Source organism: Tenrec ecaudatus, chromosome 4, assembly GCF_050624435.1.
Source record: "Tenrec ecaudatus isolate mTenEca1 chromosome 4, mTenEca1.hap1, whole genome shotgun sequence".
Classification (NCBI taxonomy): domain Eukaryota; kingdom Metazoa; phylum Chordata; class Mammalia; order Afrosoricida; family Tenrecidae; genus Tenrec; species Tenrec ecaudatus.
In genome coordinates this window covers 99863611-99883813 of record NC_134533.1, presented here as the reverse complement: position 1 = coordinate 99883813, position 20203 = coordinate 99863611, and positions in this window count along the sequence as shown.

Here is a 20203-nt window from a genome sequence, read left to right as displayed (position 1 = left end):
TGCTGTTATGTTTCAGACCATGATTGCAACCATTGTGTCAACTTATTTTCAGGGGTCTTTCTCTTCTTCCCCTGACCCCGTGCTTTATCACGCACAGTATACTTCTCCAGAGTCTTGTCTTTCCCGATAACTTACCCAAAATATTTGACCTTTCCTCGTCCTCACTTCTAAGGAGCGTTCTGGCTGCACTTCTAAGGCAGAGTTTTTTGCTTATCTTGAAGTCCCTTGTACTTTCAATGTCCTTCATCAACATTGTAATTAAAATACATCAATTATTCTGCAATCAGCCTCATTAATTGTTTAGCTTTTACATATACACAAGGTGATTGAATATGCCTTGATTTGACAGGGACACCTTAGTCTGTCCTCAAAGTGACATTTTTGCTCGTTAACACTTCAAAGAAGTCTTGTGCAGCAGATTTGCCCATTGCTTTGATTCCTTTACTGCTGCTTCCAGGAACATTGATTGTGGAGCCAAGTGAAATGGAAATTGTTGACAATGCCAATGCTTTCTCTATTTACCATGATGTTGTCTATTGGTCCAGTTGTGAGGATTTTTGTTTTCCTTAAATTGCAATCCATATTGGTGACTGTAGTTTTTGAATTTTATCAGCAAGCTGAGCAAATAATCTGAAAAGCTGAACTAAATTCTTACTAAATTTCAGTAGTAAAAATAGCAACAGCAATGACTGACATTGTTATTGTGTGTTAGATGCCATCAAGCCAGTTACAATTCACAGTGTCCCTACATATAACAGAGCAAAGTACTGTCTAGTCCTGTGTCACTATGGTAGGCTATGGGTGAGCCTACTATTGAAGCCACTGTGTCAACCCATCTCATTAAGGATCGTCCTCTTTTTGGTTGACCCTCTAATTTACCAAGCATGATATTCTTCTCCAGGAAGCAGAGCCTTCAGATCATATCCAAAATATATTAGAAGTCTCACTATCCTCGATTCTAAGGAGCATTCTAGCCAGACTTCTAAGACAGATTGAAAAAAATATTGTTATTTTTCTGACAGACTACAGCACCAGTTCTTTGGTCTTCTTTATTCATTGTCCAGCTTTCACATTCATGGGAGGCAACTGACAACACCATATCTAGGGTCAGGCCCATCTTAGTCCTCAACGTGACCTGGTGGCTTTTTAACACTTTTAAGAAGTCTTTTGCAACAGATTTTTCCAATGCAATGCATAGTTTGATTTCCTGACTGCTACTTCCATGAGTGTTGATTATGGATCTAAGAAAAATGAAATCCTTGTCAACTTCAATCTTTTCCACACTTATCAGGGTTGCTTTCTGGTCCAGTTGTGAATAATATTTCCTTCTTTATGTTGAGGTTAAATCTTTGCTTTTCATCAATCAGTAAATACTTCAAGTCCTTTTCATTTTCAACAAGTAAGGTTGTGTCATCTGTATATCGGAGGTTATTGGAAAGTCTTCCACCAATCCTGAGCCCTTGTTCTTCCTCATCGAGCCCAGTTCCTCAGATTATTTACTGAGTACACCCAGGGAATAAGTATGATGAAAGAATACAACCCTGTTGATGGACACCTTTCCTGATAAGAAACCACAAAGTACCCCCAGCTTCTGTTCAATTGACTATCTTTGGGGTGTATGTACATATTAAACTGGAGCACGGTTACATTTCCTGGAAAGCTCGTTCTTCACAATGTTATCTATAGTGAGTATGATCCACACAATCAAATACCTTTGCATAGTCAATAAAACACCAGTGGACATCTTTCTGGCATTTTTCACTGTCAGCCTGGATACATCTGATGTCAACAATGAGATCCTTTGTTCCGCGACCTGTTCTGAATCCGACCTGAACTTCTGGTAGTTCCCTGTCAGTGTACTGCTACAACCATTTTAAAATCATCATTAGAAAATTTTACTTGTATGTTATTTTAGTGCATTGTTAGATAATCTTTACTATCTGTTGCATCACTTAATAACACTAACTATTGAGAAATGTGTATGTACAAGTAAGGTGCTATAGTTTACTGATACTATCTCTAATCCTCCTATTCATATGAAAGAATATCCGTAAGACAATGAAAGCTCAGGACATGAAATGTGAGGGGGCTTCAAAAAGCTTGTGGAGAAATTCCATGATTTAAAAAAATCATTTTATTGGGGCTCATGCAACTCTTATCACAATCCATACATACATCAATTGAGTAAAGCACCCTTACACATTTGTTGCCCTCATCATTCTCAAAATTTGCCTTCTGCTTGGGTTCCTGGAATCAGCTCATTTTCCTTTTTTAAATTCCATGATCTTTTACTTCCATTTGTACACAATTTTTAAAAGTCCCCCTCAAAATTTGGCCAAAATTCTACAGCTTTTAAGCCACCCATCAAGATTAAATTCAGTCTCATCTAACTCCAAAGAAACTGCTTCTTGCCACTGTATACTGACAGTTAAAAATACTGTTATTTAGAGAGAGCTACACATCTGAAATATTACTACTGTTTATAGCTTGGAATATGAATTTTTACCTGACCCAGTTTATTGTGAAAATATTTTGCATGATTGAACTAGGATTTTTCATCTTTAAATAGTTTTTTAGGAAACAAAAAATCATTTACTCATTTGTTATCTGTAGCACCTTTTATAGGGGTTGCGGAAAATCCAGTGATGACTTATGTGCTGAAATTCAGCGACAAAGCTTTGACTACAGGTATGCAGCACCCTCCTCCCTTTCCCAAGGGCATGGTTCTCAAGTTCTCTGTATCATTTATCTTGTTGTTTAGTGTAAGCCACAAATATTGTCTGGAGTTGAAGCCAAAGAACATGACTCATATTATTCTAGTGACTCTTTGGGCCTTAAAATCTGATCAGTTTACAAGAGATTGTAAACAATTTCCTTAAAGTGCATGTATTAGTTGTACATTGATAATATTTAGATCACTAATATTTTAATTAAATAAGACTGTTTGCCAGCTAACCTGGATTTGTGCCTAGATATTTCTGCTTAATCCACCCATCAACAAACAATTGTTGAACATTGAGTCAAGATTTGAAAAATAACTGCAAATACTTTGTAACTCACACAGTGACAATTCTGAGTTACCAGGAGGTTGGGTTCATGGCACCTGAAAAGAAATCTTAAAACGTCCTCTTAGTTCTTGCTGCAGAAACGCTTGTCACTATTGTTAATTCTTAGCCCTGGTTAAAATTGTGTAAAAGACATAAAAATGCCCCAAACCTATTAAAAACAAAGAATTGAAGGACACATTAGCAGGATGAGATTTTAATAAATTTCTGGAATGAACAAAAGAGAAATACTGGTCTTTCAGCACTTATTTAATAAAATTCTGTGTTTAATATTGGCATTAAAGTTTTAGAGTGTGTGAAGAATTTGTGACATTTAAAAATTACTGAAATTAGCTAATGCATTTTGAAAAATGTTTCCATAAGCATTATAAATATAAAATCTATAATCATTGTCAAATGTTATTATTCTGATATAAATTAGCAGAATAAGTTGTTAAAATGAGGTAGTTTTAAAATAAAAATCAAAAATAGTATATAAAATGAAAATTCAATCATTAAAATTTAAAATAATTTTTTTAAATTTATTTTTAAAGCTTTATCTTAAAATGAGCCCAATGTGCTTCAAAAGTTTCATTACTGTATGAAAATGTATATAATTTCCAATGCTGGAAAAACTCTTTCTTAACCTACAGTAGTATGGAAATATTTGAAGAGTCAGCTGTATACTAACTCTAAATATTTTCTTCAGATTCTTTACAAAAAAAATCCTCACTTTTTATTTGATAACTTTGTAGAGACATTTTAAATTAACCTCCCCAACCACAGGTTGTACCAACCCTGGTGGTAGTGATTATGCACTGGGCTTTGATCAGCAAGGTCTGCAGGTCAAAACAGCCTGGGGGTCTGAGGGCAAAGGGACTCTCCACTCCCACTAACAGTCAGTCTAAAAGGATCACAGGGCAGTTCTACCCTGTCCTATAAGGTCACTTTGAGTTGGCCTCGATCTGAAGGCAGCGAGTTTAGAATCATAGGTTTTATTTCAAAGAAAGCACTTTGCGTCCATTTTCATGATCTTTATTCTTTATTTTCTTCATCTATTCATGGAGCGTCTCCTGTACAGAATTTCCTGGATTAATTTCAGTACAACCAGGTTTGCAGTCTAACTTTTTGGATATCCTCCGCCTATTTGCCTTAACTCAATAATTTATCTCCATTAATCATGTGAGGCAGCCATGAGGGAGGATGACAGAATCTTGAATCATTTACATTAGCAAAATTTCGATCTGATTCCACATTGCCACGGCACTGTTTCCCATTGCTTTGGAGAGAAAGTGGTGGGACGGAAATGGTGCAGCTTGCAGCTCAGGCAAGGAGGCAAGGCACCTGAGTGCCACCTCTCTCGGGGAACAGTGGACAATAGATGGGAGGGAGGCGCATGATGCTATCGAAATGTCACCAGCAAGCGAGTTTTGATTAACCCAGACCTCTGGACACCTTTTTGACCTACTGCCTAGGTTTGAAGAGGGTTGTCTTAGTTCTGGGAATTACGGCCTGTCTTCCTCTGCATTAACAGATTCCATTCTCTAATAAGGCAATGAGTTGAGAGGAAGAGACTGGTTCACACCCTTTCTTTCATTTTGATATGACGAAACTCTCGAGGAAAAAAGGAAACTTCAGAAGGAACGTCTCAGTTTTCTCTAGTTAGGCAATGTGCTTCCTTTCGCAGGCTGAAGTCACCCAGAAACCAGGTGCGGGAGTTTCCAAAATGTGCTAAGTGTTCACGGTTGGAGGAAGAGTGGATGAGACTCCGTGTTCACCCCCCTGTTGATCAGTTATATCAATTTGCATATTTGCACAAGAAGAAGTAAGAGACACCTAATCATCCATGTCTGTGAATGTTTTAGAAATTTTGAAAGAATTTTGATGTGAGAAAAATTGACACATCTCCTCAACAGCATTTTCCTGGGCAAATTGCTCATTTCCTACAGCTGGGTTAGGTTATGTCTTTGGGATTGCCCTTGTGATTCACGTGGTCTTGGCAGAAGCTGCTTAGATGGCTTTCCAAAGTGAGCCAAACTCATGGTAAAGTGTGGGGGGAGGTCAGATGCTCACAGGCATCCTCCCAGAGGGCGACCAATTGCCAGACTCCCTGCTGTTAGACAATGGATGCCTGTAGTCATCTATTTTGGTTCCCCTAGGTGGGGTTTACACCCTCCTGATAATGGATCCTATGGACATCCAGAGAACAGGTCAAAGTTAAGCTGCCATCCTAAACCTAGGATCTACCCATCTTGTCACATGTATACCCCCAATCCCTCCTCTTCCTATTGCATGTATGTCCCTAGACCACCCCCTCTCATTACTGTATTACCTATAGCACAGCCCCTTCCTGTGACGTATGTCCTCACTTGTAATTAGGGGGCTTGCATGTCCCCAGAGAAGATAAAAAGCCTGGGCTAGCATTAAACTCTCTCTCTCTCCCTCCACGTGGACCACCAAGTGGGGCTGAGGTGAGCGTGCTACTATGAATTGTGTCTGACTACATTTATTTCAATACTTCTATTTCTCATGCTCTCTATAATTTAATATGATCTTTACTTATTATCGCTGTACAATTGCGCCTACCAGACCCGTAAGGATGTGTTAGGGGCTGGCTTCCCCTGACAGTCAAGGTCCTTGACTTGTTCTGAAAATTCTTCCTTGCCTTATACCCCTATCTGGTCCTGCACATCTTCCCAGTTAGGAATCTGAGAAGCTCTGCTGTTTCCCGGCCACTCTAGCAATTGAGTGTGCGTGTCTCGGCTGCTTCAGAATGGCCGCCTTCCTCTCTAACTGACCTCCGTGCTTCACTTTCCATCCCTTTGCTTCATCTGTCCTTCTTTCCTCGCTTCCTCTCTCTCTCCTTGTCTCCGCCACATCCTCCCTCCATGCTTCCCCTCCCCCTTTATTTCGTGTGTCAAAGGGCAAGTTACAAATTCACTGACCTTCTGTCAACTTTGGAGATAATGCCCTCAGGAAAACAAATTTACATTCTACCACTTTACACAAGAAATGGAGGCGCTGATTTTACTCAAGAGCTTCTACTTTGGACTAAAGAATGCGTGATACCTGCCCTGTCCTTGAACAGAAAGTAGCGCAAGCAAAATAGGGATAATGAATGAATCATAAAGCAACACTTGCACCCTATGAAAGTGGTTCCGTGAGATAGAACTTCAGATTATTTCCTTCCCGGCTTCCATGCTCACGTCGTATTCTCTGCAGCTCCAGCAAACAGCAGAAGCAGCCATGTTTACGACGATGTCTTTTCTTTTCTGGAATCTTGCTATCTGCTGTCCCCTACCAGTCCCTTCGACAGGACACGATTCTCTTGGCAACGCAGAATTGCTACTTGCAAAGGTAACAAATCGGTCCTCCTTCTGTTTCCCTAATTAAGCACTTTTTTTCCCAGTAGTAGTCATGTTTGTGGGATTTCTTTGTAGCATGTTTAAAGGCCCTTATCAACTTCCTTTGAGACTATAACACTCCTGAGAACAGACGGCGCAAAGGCCGCCTGGATGCTGAAACCTCAACCTGATGAAGCAACCCAGCTGTGGGGTCCCAGATATCGTCGAGTATAATTTTTTCCCCAAGAAAGTGAAATGGCTGACTTACAACTTGACCTACAGGTAAAAAAAAAAAAAGTCCCCACAGTTTTTCTTTTTCCAAATGTGTGACGTAGTTATAGCAGGCAGGATCTCCTCAGCGCTTTCATTTCATCTCTTGATGAGCGGAGATGCAAGTCCCGGTGATGGAGCAGATCCTGAGCTGTCCTAGCCTAGCTTCCAATCCCAGGTCTAGCTCTTTCTCTGTAGGGTTTTGAGGAAGTTTCTCAATATCATTTAACCTCTTCTGCTATAAAAGGATTGGATTAGATGATGTCTACAGGTCCCTTTAGGGTTTAAAAATCTGTTATTATCAAATCATAATTTTGTGTCTTTTAAGCCAGGCTTTATTTCTGTGACTTGAATCTTGACTTAGTAAATTTCTTCTAGGTGGTTGAAAATATCTTAGAAATAATATTTTTAAAATGACATATGATATAGAGATTTTATTTTTCTTAGGTAATTATTTTAAATGAGAATTCATTTTTTAAAAAAAAGCTAGAAGTAATCATGTTTTATTTGAGTAATAATTGCCTTTCTTGAGGCCAAACTCGCTGCCATTGAGTGGATTCTGATGCATAGTGGGTAACCCTGTAGGGTGGTACTGCTCTTGTGGGTTTCCAAGAGTGTAACTTTACCATAGGAGTAGAGAACCTCATCTTTCTCTCATGGCCAGTGGTTTTGAACGGCTGAGTTTGTGGTTCGCAGCCCCGTGCGTAACCACCACACCAGCAGGCTCCTCCTTCAGCAACAGTCCTCTGGTCATTTCGCAGGAATCTGGAACGTTCGCAAAGAACACACGTCGAACTGATTTCCTATGGGGAGCTGATCCCGCTTCCAAATAATCAGCTCAAGTAGAGTGAAGGGTTAACACAAGAGAATTCCAGGAGGAACTCTATAGATAATTGTGTGCTAAGCCTGCCTTTGTTGATTTTCATTCATTTGTTCATCTGTTCACCCCCTTATTTTAATTGATCACTTTATTAAATTTTTTATCCACTCATCCTTTTATTTGTGTTCATTTATTTACTAATTTGTTTTCCTATTAAACACATCATAATGGAGCACATAACATGTGACTGTAACAAGTCTTATCTCTGGGAATATAAGATCAAGATAAAACACTTTTACTCTGTCTCAAGTATAACAAAAGATATTTCTTTAAAAAAATTTTTTAAAAAGATATTTCTCTCCAAGAGAATGCCTTTTATTTATTTATTTTAAAAAATAATTTTATTGGGGGCTTGTACAACTCTTATCACAATCCATCCATCCATTCATTGTGTGTCTAGCACATTTGCTCATTTGTTGCCATCATCATTCTCAAAACATTTTCTTTCTACTTGAGTTCTTGGTATCAGCTCTCTTTTCCTTTTTCCCCCTTCCCCCTCCCTCATGAACCCTTGATAATTTATAAATTATTATTATTTTGTCATATCTTACACTGTCCAATGTTTCCCTTCCCCCACTTTTCTGAGAATTCTCTTTAAAGTGAAATCTCATTAATTTAAATTCTGCTACATAGAAATTTAAATAATTTATATAGTTTACCTCAATATTATTTAGCAAAATATTGGAAAGAGGACAGACTTTAATGTATTTCTGTGCGAATGTTTTTTGTTTTTGTTTTGCTTGAAAAGCAAATCAAGTTGGAGAACTGTCGCTAATTCTCTCCAAGCATTTATGAACATAATGCTTCCTTCACATAGTCCTACAATGATATTTGTTGAATGTTGTTGCTCTAAACTCTGGGATCACACCATCCGAGTTTATCATTTATTGGCATGTCAAATAGACTGGATGTCAATTTGTTAGTTCTACTCAATTATATCTGAGTTTATATGCCGTACACTCAGATGTCATTAGAATAACAGTTGCATATCTTATATTAAACTGAATGGCAAGACTTCATCTCGCATACTTTGGACATATTATTAGGAGAGACTAGTCTCTGGAGAAGAACATCACGCTTGGTCAAGTAGAGGGTCAGCAAAACAGAGGAAGACCCTCAATGTGATGGACTAATGGCTGGAACCGTTGGCTGGAATTTGACAAAGATTCCGAGGCTAATGCAGGACCGCAGTGTGTCCTTGTGTTGTCCATCGGATTTCTATGAGTCAAAACTGACTTGATGGCACCTAACAAAAACAACATATTAGTCTCTCAATTAGGGGTGATGACGTTGCAACTTTGATTTTTCTTTTTAAGCAAGAACACTTGTCAACCTAAAAATTGGCACCTGATTTGAAGAAACTATGGGCGACAGTGAAAGCCCCAAGTTCATTTGCAGTGTCCCCACGTGGATTAAGCTGCTGATGGATCCCTCTGGCCATTGACCAGGATGTCAATAGCCTTGCTGTCAGAATGCTTTGAAAAGATGATTACTCCAGACATAGTGAGATTAAAATTTAACAAGTCATTTGATCTCTTTTGACCCATTTTAAATTTGTGCTAGTTCTTAATATGTTCTTCTTTCTTTTTGATTGAGGTTTTTCTCAGTTTTTATTTTGTCATTGTTGCTGTGTTGTTTTCCTTTTTGTTTTGTTTGTTTTTCAGTCTGTGAAATCCCGGGGAGGTAAATCTATAGAGACAGTAACTGGATTACTAGTTTATTGGAGGTGTGGCAGGGGTAGTGGGGAGCTGATAACAATGAGCACGAGAAAGAAGAAACGTTTTCAAATGGATTGTGTTTGTGACTCCACAACTCTTTTCCATATGATAGAACTATTAAATGGTATGACATGTGAATTATATGACAATAAAACTTAAAAAATAAAGTATGTCTTGAGTAAGAATTTCAAAAATTAGACTGTCTCTAAAGAAACTTTTATGCATGTTGGCATACTTTCAACTTCTATAATGAAATATTTAGGACTATAAAAAGGAGATTAAAAGAATGTAGAACAATCTTTGAAATATTACCTATGGGGACTCACTGAAATTCCATCCATATGTGTATTGGTCAGAATAATGAATTACACTCCAGACCTGCTCCCTTCAGCTGTGGATTATGTCAATCAAGCAGCCTTCAAGGTTTGGAGTGATGAGACCCAGCTGTATTTCACTCGATTGTTCTGGGGAACTGCTGACATCATGATCTTTTTGGGAAGCAAAGGTAATAATGAAGAAAAGATTGTCTTTATTGAAGACTTTCTATTTTTGAGTACTCGATCCTATATGATAACCCTCGTTACTTTGTCGACAGTGTTTTCCACAATGGTTTTCTGGATTGTTTCTCTTTTAGAGTATGGAGGTTTCTTCCCATTTGGTGGGCCTCTTGGACAGTGGGCTCACGCCTTTCCCCCCCGGTGAGGGTCTTGGCAGTGACGTTCACTTTGATGATGACGCACTCTGGAGAAATGATTCCACGGGTACAGGGGGACCTTCCTTCAATATGGAAGGAGAGAGCAGCGAGGGTACTGTCAGCATTGCATTCTAAGAGCGGTCAAAGTTACGGAAATAACCCACTGGGAAAAAATTGCTTTGCAAACTTTATATGCACAAGTGGTAAAAAACATTTCCGTCTCCTATCCCCAAACGCCAACAGAAGCAACCAAAATGATTGTTTGAGGTCTTCAGTTAGTTGATGCCACAAGGATGGTATGGTAACAATATAAGGTTTGACTTGACTCAATTTGTTGTTGTTGTTGGTGGTGTTTTGTTTTGTTGTTTGTTTTTGCCTTTTCTGTTAAATAAAGCAGAGCCAAGTTTACCAGTGGTTGAACATGCAAACTGTAGAGTGGTGATGGTAATGGATAAAGTAATTCATGAAGAAAACATAGTATACATTCAGATATAAAGTAAACAAAATATATTGTCATATATTCAGATATAAAATAATGCTCTTTATTTCATGTTTGACTGCTTTGTATTATATGACATTTTAGCTAAATACGATAGATAGATAAGAGGTAGGCAACATGGATATGAGCTATCCGTCCAAAATCTCACGACTTTTTTCATTTAAACAAGAGCATGTCCCTCTGACCCCTGACTGGTATCTAAAACGTATCCTTCTTTAGATGCTTCAGAAAAATGCTGTTACTTTACGAGGTGTGTGTGTATGCCAATCACATGCCAATACTTACATTTGCCAAGCCCCTTTTGCTAGGTGCTGTGCTGAATCACTGAGAATTGTTGTAATGGATAGGTTGATGATTTTATGCCCATGTTGCTAAATGCTTTCAAATGATTTGCAGCCTCAGCATTGCTTTTTCCTCATGAGTCCATTATGGCTTGTGGCTCAGCAGTTGTTTCCACGTGTCAAAATAAACTTTGGATAAAGTCCATGTTCACTAATTCAGAACTTAACCTTGGAAGCTTCCATACACTAAACATTATTATTTTCCAGGTGTTTCAAAAATAATATCAGCATTGCTGTTGCTTTTTTATCTAATCAAATTCCCACACTCTTAAGACGTACTTTACTGTCCCCACTTCACAGACAAGGAAGCAGGCTTTCATCGATCTACCTTTCGATCCCATACTTACTATCGGTGCAGGGCTCTGCTGTTTTGTAATTCACTCAGAACTGAAGTTTTTTATTCTACCAGTACAGCTGTGCTGTGCTATATATCCCAATTTCCCCCTAAACATCTAGACACCACAGTTTTTCTCTTTTTCATGATTTCCTAACAGTCCAAGGGCAACACAGAAGTCAACTATGCAACCACGTTGGCTTCTATATACACCGTTTGGGTACTGTGCTGGGTCGGGATTGTCAAATCCATTAGCCACCCCACGCCACTTGAGGAAGGTGTCCTTATCGGCTTTAACAATTTTTCTTCATCCCAAAAGGGAATAGAGGAAAGGGACAGCTAGTAAAGTCTAAAGCATCTGTATTGTTACATCAGTTAGGAGATTTCCTGTTCTGTGTGGCCTTTACCTAGGTCATCACACTGTCTCTTTATAGACTGTAACCTGCTTGCTGTTGCTGCACATGAGCTTGGCCATGCGCCGAGCCTCCATCACTCCATGGACTCCAACACTCTGATGTACCCCATCTATACCCACCCTGGCAAGAGAAAGAATATTCTCTCTCAGGATGATGTCAAAGGCATTCAGGCTCTCTATGGTTTGTGAAATTTTGGTTTTCTTCTTCCTGTTCAAGAAATATTCTTCTAGACTGGCTGGTCTCAACCTAAGAACTGCCTTGCTAATCCCCTAAACCATTTTGCTCAATCTGTGTGTTGTGGATCTCCACTGCTACAAGAAGCAACCTGCCAACCTGCTAAATGACTTAGAACATCACTTGACTCTCTAGCCTTGTCCTGTATTGCTGTGATGTCATCAGTAGCAGGTTTGTTGGAAGCCCTGAGAAATCCTCTAAGAAAGAAAATTATTCACAGTTCTTTAGACCATTAATTCCCCAAATTATTTTACCACAGAAATTTCCCTTTTTTTTTCTCTTCCCTTTCTTCCCTTCTTCCTCCATTTCCCCTTATTCTTACTGTTGGTGAAGCACTTTTTATAGTTATTTACAGAACCTGTGGGATAGTATTTCCCAGTACTCGTCTCTCCTCCTAGGACAAACCAATGCGAGGAGAATTCTCTCTGTGCATTTGTGGAAGCATAGCTCTGAGGGAGACAGGTTCTTTTAACCTTATCTTAAATGGCATATTTTATAATAGTGAACATTTCTATGTACCTCTAGTTTAAGATTCTCCAGATATTACCCCAACCACAAAAGCAAAGCTCCGAATTGTATATTGTCTGGGGGTGCACACCTCCCATGGGAGAATAGGGGAGAGAGAATCCCTGTTGTTTCTCTTCTTTCCCTCCAATTTCCCACCTTTGCCCCACAATGACTGAACCTACTTAGAAGCCAGTTGACAAATTGTTGTTATGGAATTTGGGCTCAGAGAGGAAGTAGAACAGCCCCATAAGGTTTTCTATGCTGCAACCTTTATGGGAACATGTTACTGGTTATTTTCTCCAGCGGAGAGACTGGATAATTACCACCATCTTTTCTGCCTAGCAACTGAACACTTAATCACTGCGCCACCAGAGCTCCTTTCAGAAAAGTCTCATAGCAGCAGAAAGCTTGTGTGTGTGGGGGGGGATTGGAGCGCGGAGGCTGGGTGGTAGTTAATATACATCAATTGTTCCTTAAAACTAACTCCAGTGATGTCCTCCCACCCCCAAACCCCAGGGACCCCAGGTAATATTTGAGAGCAAGAATTGGGGAGCTGATAGCATTGACAACAGTATAACCCCACTGGGGGGAGTGAACAACAGAATTGTATGTGATTTATATATTGGATGGTGTAAGATATGGCAATAGATAAATAAATATGGGTTCCCAGCGGGGGGTGGGGGGGGGAGGAGGTAGGGTGGGAGAGGGAGCGAGGATAAAGGGGAGCTGATTCCAAGGAGTTCAAGAAGAAAGAAAATGTCTTGAAACTGATTGTGGTAGCAATTGTACAATACTGCCTGTAATTGAACTATAGACTCTATTGATATCTGTAAGAACTCCCAATAAAATGATTAAAAAATAAATACATTTTGTAAAAAAAGAATTAGGAATAAGTCGTGAGGAGGCATGGTCTGAAAGACTTTTCCTCTATTTTTTTCCTATGACTTTTAATTTAGAAATCAGAATTTATGTTAATGGTTATTCTGCTCATGAAAACTAATCAGAGACAAACTGAAGTGAATCATTAAGGAATATGTCAGGTTATTATTTTTGTATTTTTAGGTCCGAGAGAGAGATCATTTGCTAGCCAAACCCCAGAGGAATGTGCTCTGCACTTCACAGCTGATGCCATTACGCAGTTTCAAGGGGGAACCATCATCTTTAAGGACTCACAAGCAACATTTTGGGTCTAGATCTCCTTTAGGAGTTATAAATTCCAGAAGGCACCTTTCCAGAATTGTTCTTTTACCATTTCCCCATCGTCCTCTTCTTCCTCATTACACGCCAACAACGAATCCCCTTCTTGTCTGTTAATGGGGGGTGTCCTCTAATGCCTTTGCTCTTGCTGATCCTTTTGCCGACTAATTTTCTGCCCACAGATGTTTCTGTGACTGAGTTTTTCTTGTCTTTCAGGTGTCAACTTTCAGCACACCTCCTTAGAGAGGCTTCCTTTAACCCTCCGGTGCCCACCTCTGACTCCAGTCACCCTAATCACATCACTTTCTGAAATCATCATTTTTTGTTGTTGTTGTTGTCAGCGTCTACTTTCTTCTCCTTCTAGAATGCAAACAAATGGTTCGCTCTTTAGCCACCGTGCCCAAAACAGTGCCTGCCTGGCACCTTTGTTAACATCTGTTGAGTGCTGGCTGTATGGGTCAGCTGAATTTATCAGTGAATCAATGAGGTGTTTCCTGCGCTCCAGGCATTGTGCTAAATGGATCATTATGTCGTTTAATCTTCACCTAAACTGTCATGTGGATACTATGATTTCTCCTATTTGTGTACTGAAAATTAGGTCCCCTTCTCCTCCCTTTGCTTCGGCAACAGCGGACTCCTTGCTGGGTTGCTCAGATACAGCTAACGCTGCATCCACTGAGCTTTTGCACTTGCTGTGCTCACAGCCTAGAGCAGTGGTTCTCAACCGTCCTCGCGTCGCGACCCTTTCATACAGTTCCTCATGTTGTGGTGACCTCCCAACTGTAACATTATTTTCATTGCTACTTCATCACTGTAATTTTGCTACTGTTAATCGGGTAACCCCTGTGAAAAGGGTCCCAAAGGGGTCGTGTTCAGCTCCCAAAGGGGTCGCAGCCCACAGGTTGAGAACCACTGGAGAGTCTTATTCCCCTAGACAGCTGTGCAACTCTCCAGTCTTAGCTGAAATTCTCCAGAGATACGGCCATGCCTGCCTTCCATCCGCGTGCCTTCTTCCTTGTTCAACTTCCATCCTTAGGAAAAGGCTACTAGATTTCAGGTTCACAAAGACCAGGATTTTTACATTCTTTGTTATCATTGTATCTCCCAGGGTAAAATAGAGCCAAACATATACAATTAATTAAAAAACATTAACCCAGTGTCATCAAGTTGGTTCTGACTCATAGTAGGCAAATCTCTTAAAAATGGTTTTGTGAAGTATGCACGTCTTTATAACTCATTCCAACATTGCCAGCCTATCAACAAAACATCCAGATACATGCAATAATCATTAAAAACTTAATCAACTTAGACCTATTTCTGAGTTTCATTCATATAAGAATTGCAACTTTTCCTACATTATTTTTTTAACGGTTTTACTGGGATATACTTCACACATCATACAACTCAACTGTTTGGTCATATGAAGAAGATTTGTGCCATGATCACCACTGCCTCTTTCAGAACACTTCTTCTCACACTCATTGTTGTCAGCTCCCCAGTTCCCCATCCTCCCTGTGATGCCCCCAGGCAATTATCAATCCCGTTATTAAAAGTGAATCTTGATGGGAGCAGACAGCCTCATCTCTGCTACAGAGTGCCTGGTGAGTTTGAACTGCTAACTTTCAAGTTAGCAGCCCACCACTTCACCCATCACACTAATAGGGCTCTTTTTCAAGCATCTGATTGACTCTTAATTAAATATTTGTTGGATCAATGAGTTAACAAATGGTAACTCTGTTAAAAGATGGAGCTTGAACTTGAACTGGGATCCCTCTGACCCAAGGCCTGTGCACTATGTGTTCATTACTGTGTGTTCATTCACTGTGCCAAACAGAACCCATTCCAACTTGGGGCTATTGGTCTCCTAGACCCCAGCAGACCCCTCTGTTAATGATAGATGCCATCCTTTCTTATAGCCTTTCTTATCCTGGCTTCAATAAACCCTATACATTTTTTTCTCTGCTATATACTTCTAATGGGACTTTGTGATGATCTCTCATGATCTAATTATGCGATCTTGCTTTTCAAAAACTAGATTTTTCTGGTGTGACCATCCACAGTTTCCTGAAGAAAAGCCATTGCTTATTCATTCATTTTGGACTGATCTTCCCAACCGGATAGATGCAGCTTATGGCGACCCCATGGAAGGCCACTTAGTCCTGTTCAGAGGTGAATGAGTTCCTTTACTTCCATGAGAAAAGGGAGCTCCGACAGGAAAGGTGTGCAGGCCTTTTCCAACCTGTGTTAGTTTGTTCCTCTGACGATATGGAAGACTTCCAGCTGAAGCTCTGTTTTGTATTATAGTTGAGTTGCTTTCAACTCCTAACAACCCTAAAGGATAGAGTGGTACCTGCTCCCTAGGGTTTCTGAAGCTATGTGTCTTTATGGGAGCAGAAAACTGCATCTTTCTTCCTGGAAGTCCCTGGCAGGCTTGAACTGCTGGCCTGGTGGCTAGCAGTCCAACGCAAAATCCCGGCACTACTTGGGCTGCTTCTGTTATAGTTCAGGTGCTGGCAATCACACTGGGAATTCCATCCGCAGACATGCAATTCTGTGGAGGAGGGTGGCTTGTCATTCTTTTAGGAATGACAAATATTCTCAAGGAGAACAGGACCGACTTCAGTGTTTTCAAAATGGATTGGTATTGCAGGAAGAAAGAGAAGGCTCCCTGCTCACGTACAAATTCACAGTCTCAGTGACCGGGGTCTCAGGTCACTCTGAGTCAGAGTTCACTGCCTGGTAAGGGGGGCATTTTGGCTCTAGGGAGGTTAAGAGGAAGGTTCTTGTTACAACATGGCAAGCACAGGAGGTTGTTTATGAAGAAACAAAAGCAAAGCATGGAGAGAGATAGATGAGAATGAATCAAAAGATATACCATCTTTCCTTCCTCACACTAGAAGGTCAGCCTCACAAGGGCAGGGATATCTGTCCTGTTTGGGTTATTGTTTTATCCTCAGAACCAAGAGCAATGTCTGCCATTGAGAGAATGAAGACACGAGCAGGCTTCTCATAACATTTATCATAATTTAGTGAATGGTTCTTATAATTAATAATAAGAGTCACTGAATTTTTATCTTTGTCTGCAGCATCTCATAAAACCAAAACAACTAAACCCAGTCTCTGTATATGGTTTCTGAGCCTGTAAATGGTTCTGAGAGCAGACAGCATCATCTCTCTCCCGATGAGTTGCTGGCGGGTTTAACAATCGGCCTTTCAGTTAGCAGCCCAGCACCTCACCCCAGGCCCCACTAGAGCATTATTGGCCTCCCTCTGTGACAGATGGAAAGAGGCACAAATCAGAGAGATTAAAATCAACTGCTTAAAAGCAAACAAACAAAAAACCCGCCAACAGTTTGAAGTCAGGGAGCTAGTAAGTGGCAGACTCCGGCTTGTGCTGATGTATCTGAGCCTGTGCTTACAATCACTACTTGCCTTTCTGGACCACGGGGCTGGACCATGGGGGAGGTGAAGACACACATCATACATTCTACTATCACAGGCTTTCTTCACAGTTCAGATGGTGTTTATTGCATTCCTTCTCTTAGATAGGTCTTCGTTAATCCGTGATACGTTTTCTGCTGAGAACAAGGTCATCTGTGGACTCTGTTTTTACAAATAGGAGAAGAATTTTGGGTCCTACAAAGCCACGTGGTGCTCAGTGGATATCCCCAGACAATTAGTGAGCTTGGGTTCCCCAGAGACACACACTGCGTGGATGCTGCTGTCCACGACTCAGACCCCGGGTTCGCCACCTCTTTCGCTGCAGACAGCACAGGACGTAGCCAATCGGCCCAGTAGCCAGAGGAGGAAGAAGGCTGGCTTGGCATTCACAGCTGCAGTGAATACTTTTCTATAGTTTTCTGAAATTGCCTAGTGTACTGATGGGAACATTATAAATATTAACATCCTTCATGACTAGTGTACTGATGGGAACATTATAAATATTAACATCCTTCATGCCTAGTAGCATTGCCAAGACACATTTTGTATCAATCTTGAGCTTATTTTTAATTTTCTGATAGATTCAATGAAGAAAGACAAACTATGGAAGAAGGCTACCCCAAATCCATTACAGATATTTTTTCTGGAATTGAAAATAAGGTGGATGCAGCATACCAACACCAAGGCAAGTTTTCCTGTAATATAATATAAATTTTAAGATTGAATGTAGTTTATATAAATTAGCTTAAATATAAATGTGCACCCATGTATGCATATATCTGTGTGTACACACAAACACATACAGCTATACACACATATACAAGATATGTGTATGTGTTTGCTGGTATGTGGATTTGTAACAGGGTGCCCTGGTGGCACAGCAGTGAAGCACTTAGCTGCTAACTGAAAGTGCAGTGGGTTGAACCCACCCATTGCTCCAAAGGGAAGGGTGTGCTAGACAGCTGCAGTAAACTCTCTGGGACGTTTCCACTCTGTCCTATAAGGTCTCTATGAATCTGGATAAACTCTACCCAATAGGTTTCATTATCTCAAGAATTTAGAAGTGTTATGGTAATTTAATAGTTTTCCCCCTGTGTTTCCGTTTTCCAGACATTATGCAAACGTAATTGTTTTTTTAACATTGCTTTAAAATTTGTATTGTGGTAGAAAGCATATAACAAAGCATTTGCAACCTCAACTATTTTGATGGGTTCAATTCAGTGGCGTGAACTACCTTCACCATAGTGTGCAACCGCCACCACAATCCCTTCTCAGATTTGTCACATTACATTAAATCAGAAATTTAGTTTAAGAAAATTTAAAGCAGCATCTAATTTAGTGAATTAAGGCAATAGCATGAGGGAATGCTTTTTTAAAAAATAGACTTTCTACTTCACTGCTTAAATATCAGACTTTTAAAAACACACCAAAAAATTGTTGTTGAAACCACTAAGGCATATTCCCAGCTTGTTTTCCTTTCTATTAGTCCCTGCCAAGTAATGTCGATTTTCTCCTTTGGAGAGACGTTTGGGCATGGAGGGGCTAGGATGTGTGTTCTATTCTTGGTTGTTTTCTTCTACTCTGTCCGTGGTTAAATCGGGCAGAGGTGAATAGTTACTAGCCACTCTCCTGAACAAGACACAATAAAAATGTTAATTTTCTGGGGAGTGAGTCCAGGAAATAATGACTTGACTTTCTGATATGTGATTTCAATAAGAACTCTAAACAATTTTCTTTTTTCATTTCTCCCCTTTAAGATTCTATTTAGTTCTCCAGTGGAGAAACACTGCATGAATACCGCATCTCTGAAGAGCGTGTGATTCAGATGTCCAAAGTAAAAGACTTTCTTTTTTTTTTTAATAAATCATTTTATTGGGGATCTTACATCTCTTATAACAGTTCATACATCAATTGTATCAAGCACATTTGTACATATGTTGCCATCATCATTTCCAAAACATTTTATTTATTTTTATTTATTTACATTTTATTAGGGGCTCATACAACTCTTATCACAATCCATACATAAACATATACATACATCAATTGTATAAAGCACATCCGTACATGCTTTGCCCTAATCATTTTCTTTCTTTTTTTTTAATCTTTTTATTGGGGCTCATAAGGCTCTTATCACAATCTGTACATACATCACATGAGCAAAGCACCCTTATACATTCGTTGCACTCGTCACTCTCATAATTCACCTTCCACTTGGGTTCCTGGAATCAGCTCGTTTTCCCTTTTTTCCCCCCCATCCCCCTCCCTCCCCGATCCCACCCCTGGTCCCTTGATAGTTTATAAATAATTATTATATCTTATCTTACACTCCCCGGCGTCTCCCCTCACCCACCTCCCCCTTGACAATCTCCCAGAGAGGAGGTTACACATAGATCTCCGAGATCGGTTCTCCCTTTCTACATGCCCTTCCCTCCTGGTGTCGCCACTCTCACCGCTGGTGTTGAAGGGTTCGTCTGTCCTAGATTCCCTGTGCCTCCAGATCCCCACTGCACCGCTGTACATCCTCTGGTATAACCAGGTCCGCAAGGCAAGGTAGGATTGGGGTCATGATGGTTGGGAGGGGAGGAAGCGTTCAGGAACTAGAGGAAGGTTTTGAGTTTCATTGTTGTTACACTGAACCCTGTGTGGCCCATCTCCTCCTCACTACCCCTAGTAAAAGACTTTCTAAATTGTTGAGCTCACCCTTTGAGGAGAGCCTCTGAATGAGTCTCTCCCTGCCGTGTCAGACCTCCGCGTTATTCTCTGGTTCACTGTGCGTAATAGGTTAGGTGGAACATGTATGCTTTATTCCATTGTGCAAATGCAATTATGTGTTTAAAGTTTAGTTCTCCACTTTTTCCAAAAACACTTTAGGCTGAATTTCATGGTGGCAAGGACCAGAAAGCAATCAGAAATCAGAGCAAAGCAGCCGTTACAGAATCATCGCTACATACATCTGCACCGAGTCAAATCAGTTATCTTAAAATAAAAGTAAAGACTATTGAGTGTTGCTGTTGGCATTGATGATTGACGCCACGATTCTGAAATGAGGGAACTGTTGGGTAAGCACTGGGCTGCTAGCATTAAGGTCGATGGTTCAAACCTACCAGCAGCAACGTGAGGGAAAGATGAAGGCTATCGTCTCTCCTGGAGAGTTACAGTCTTGGGAACACTAAATCGGGTTGCTATGAGTAGGGACTGATTGGCAGTGAGATTTGGGTGGGTTTATACTTAAACCAAAGAATCCCTAGTGGTGCAGTGAGTTAAACTTTGAGTTGTTAAGA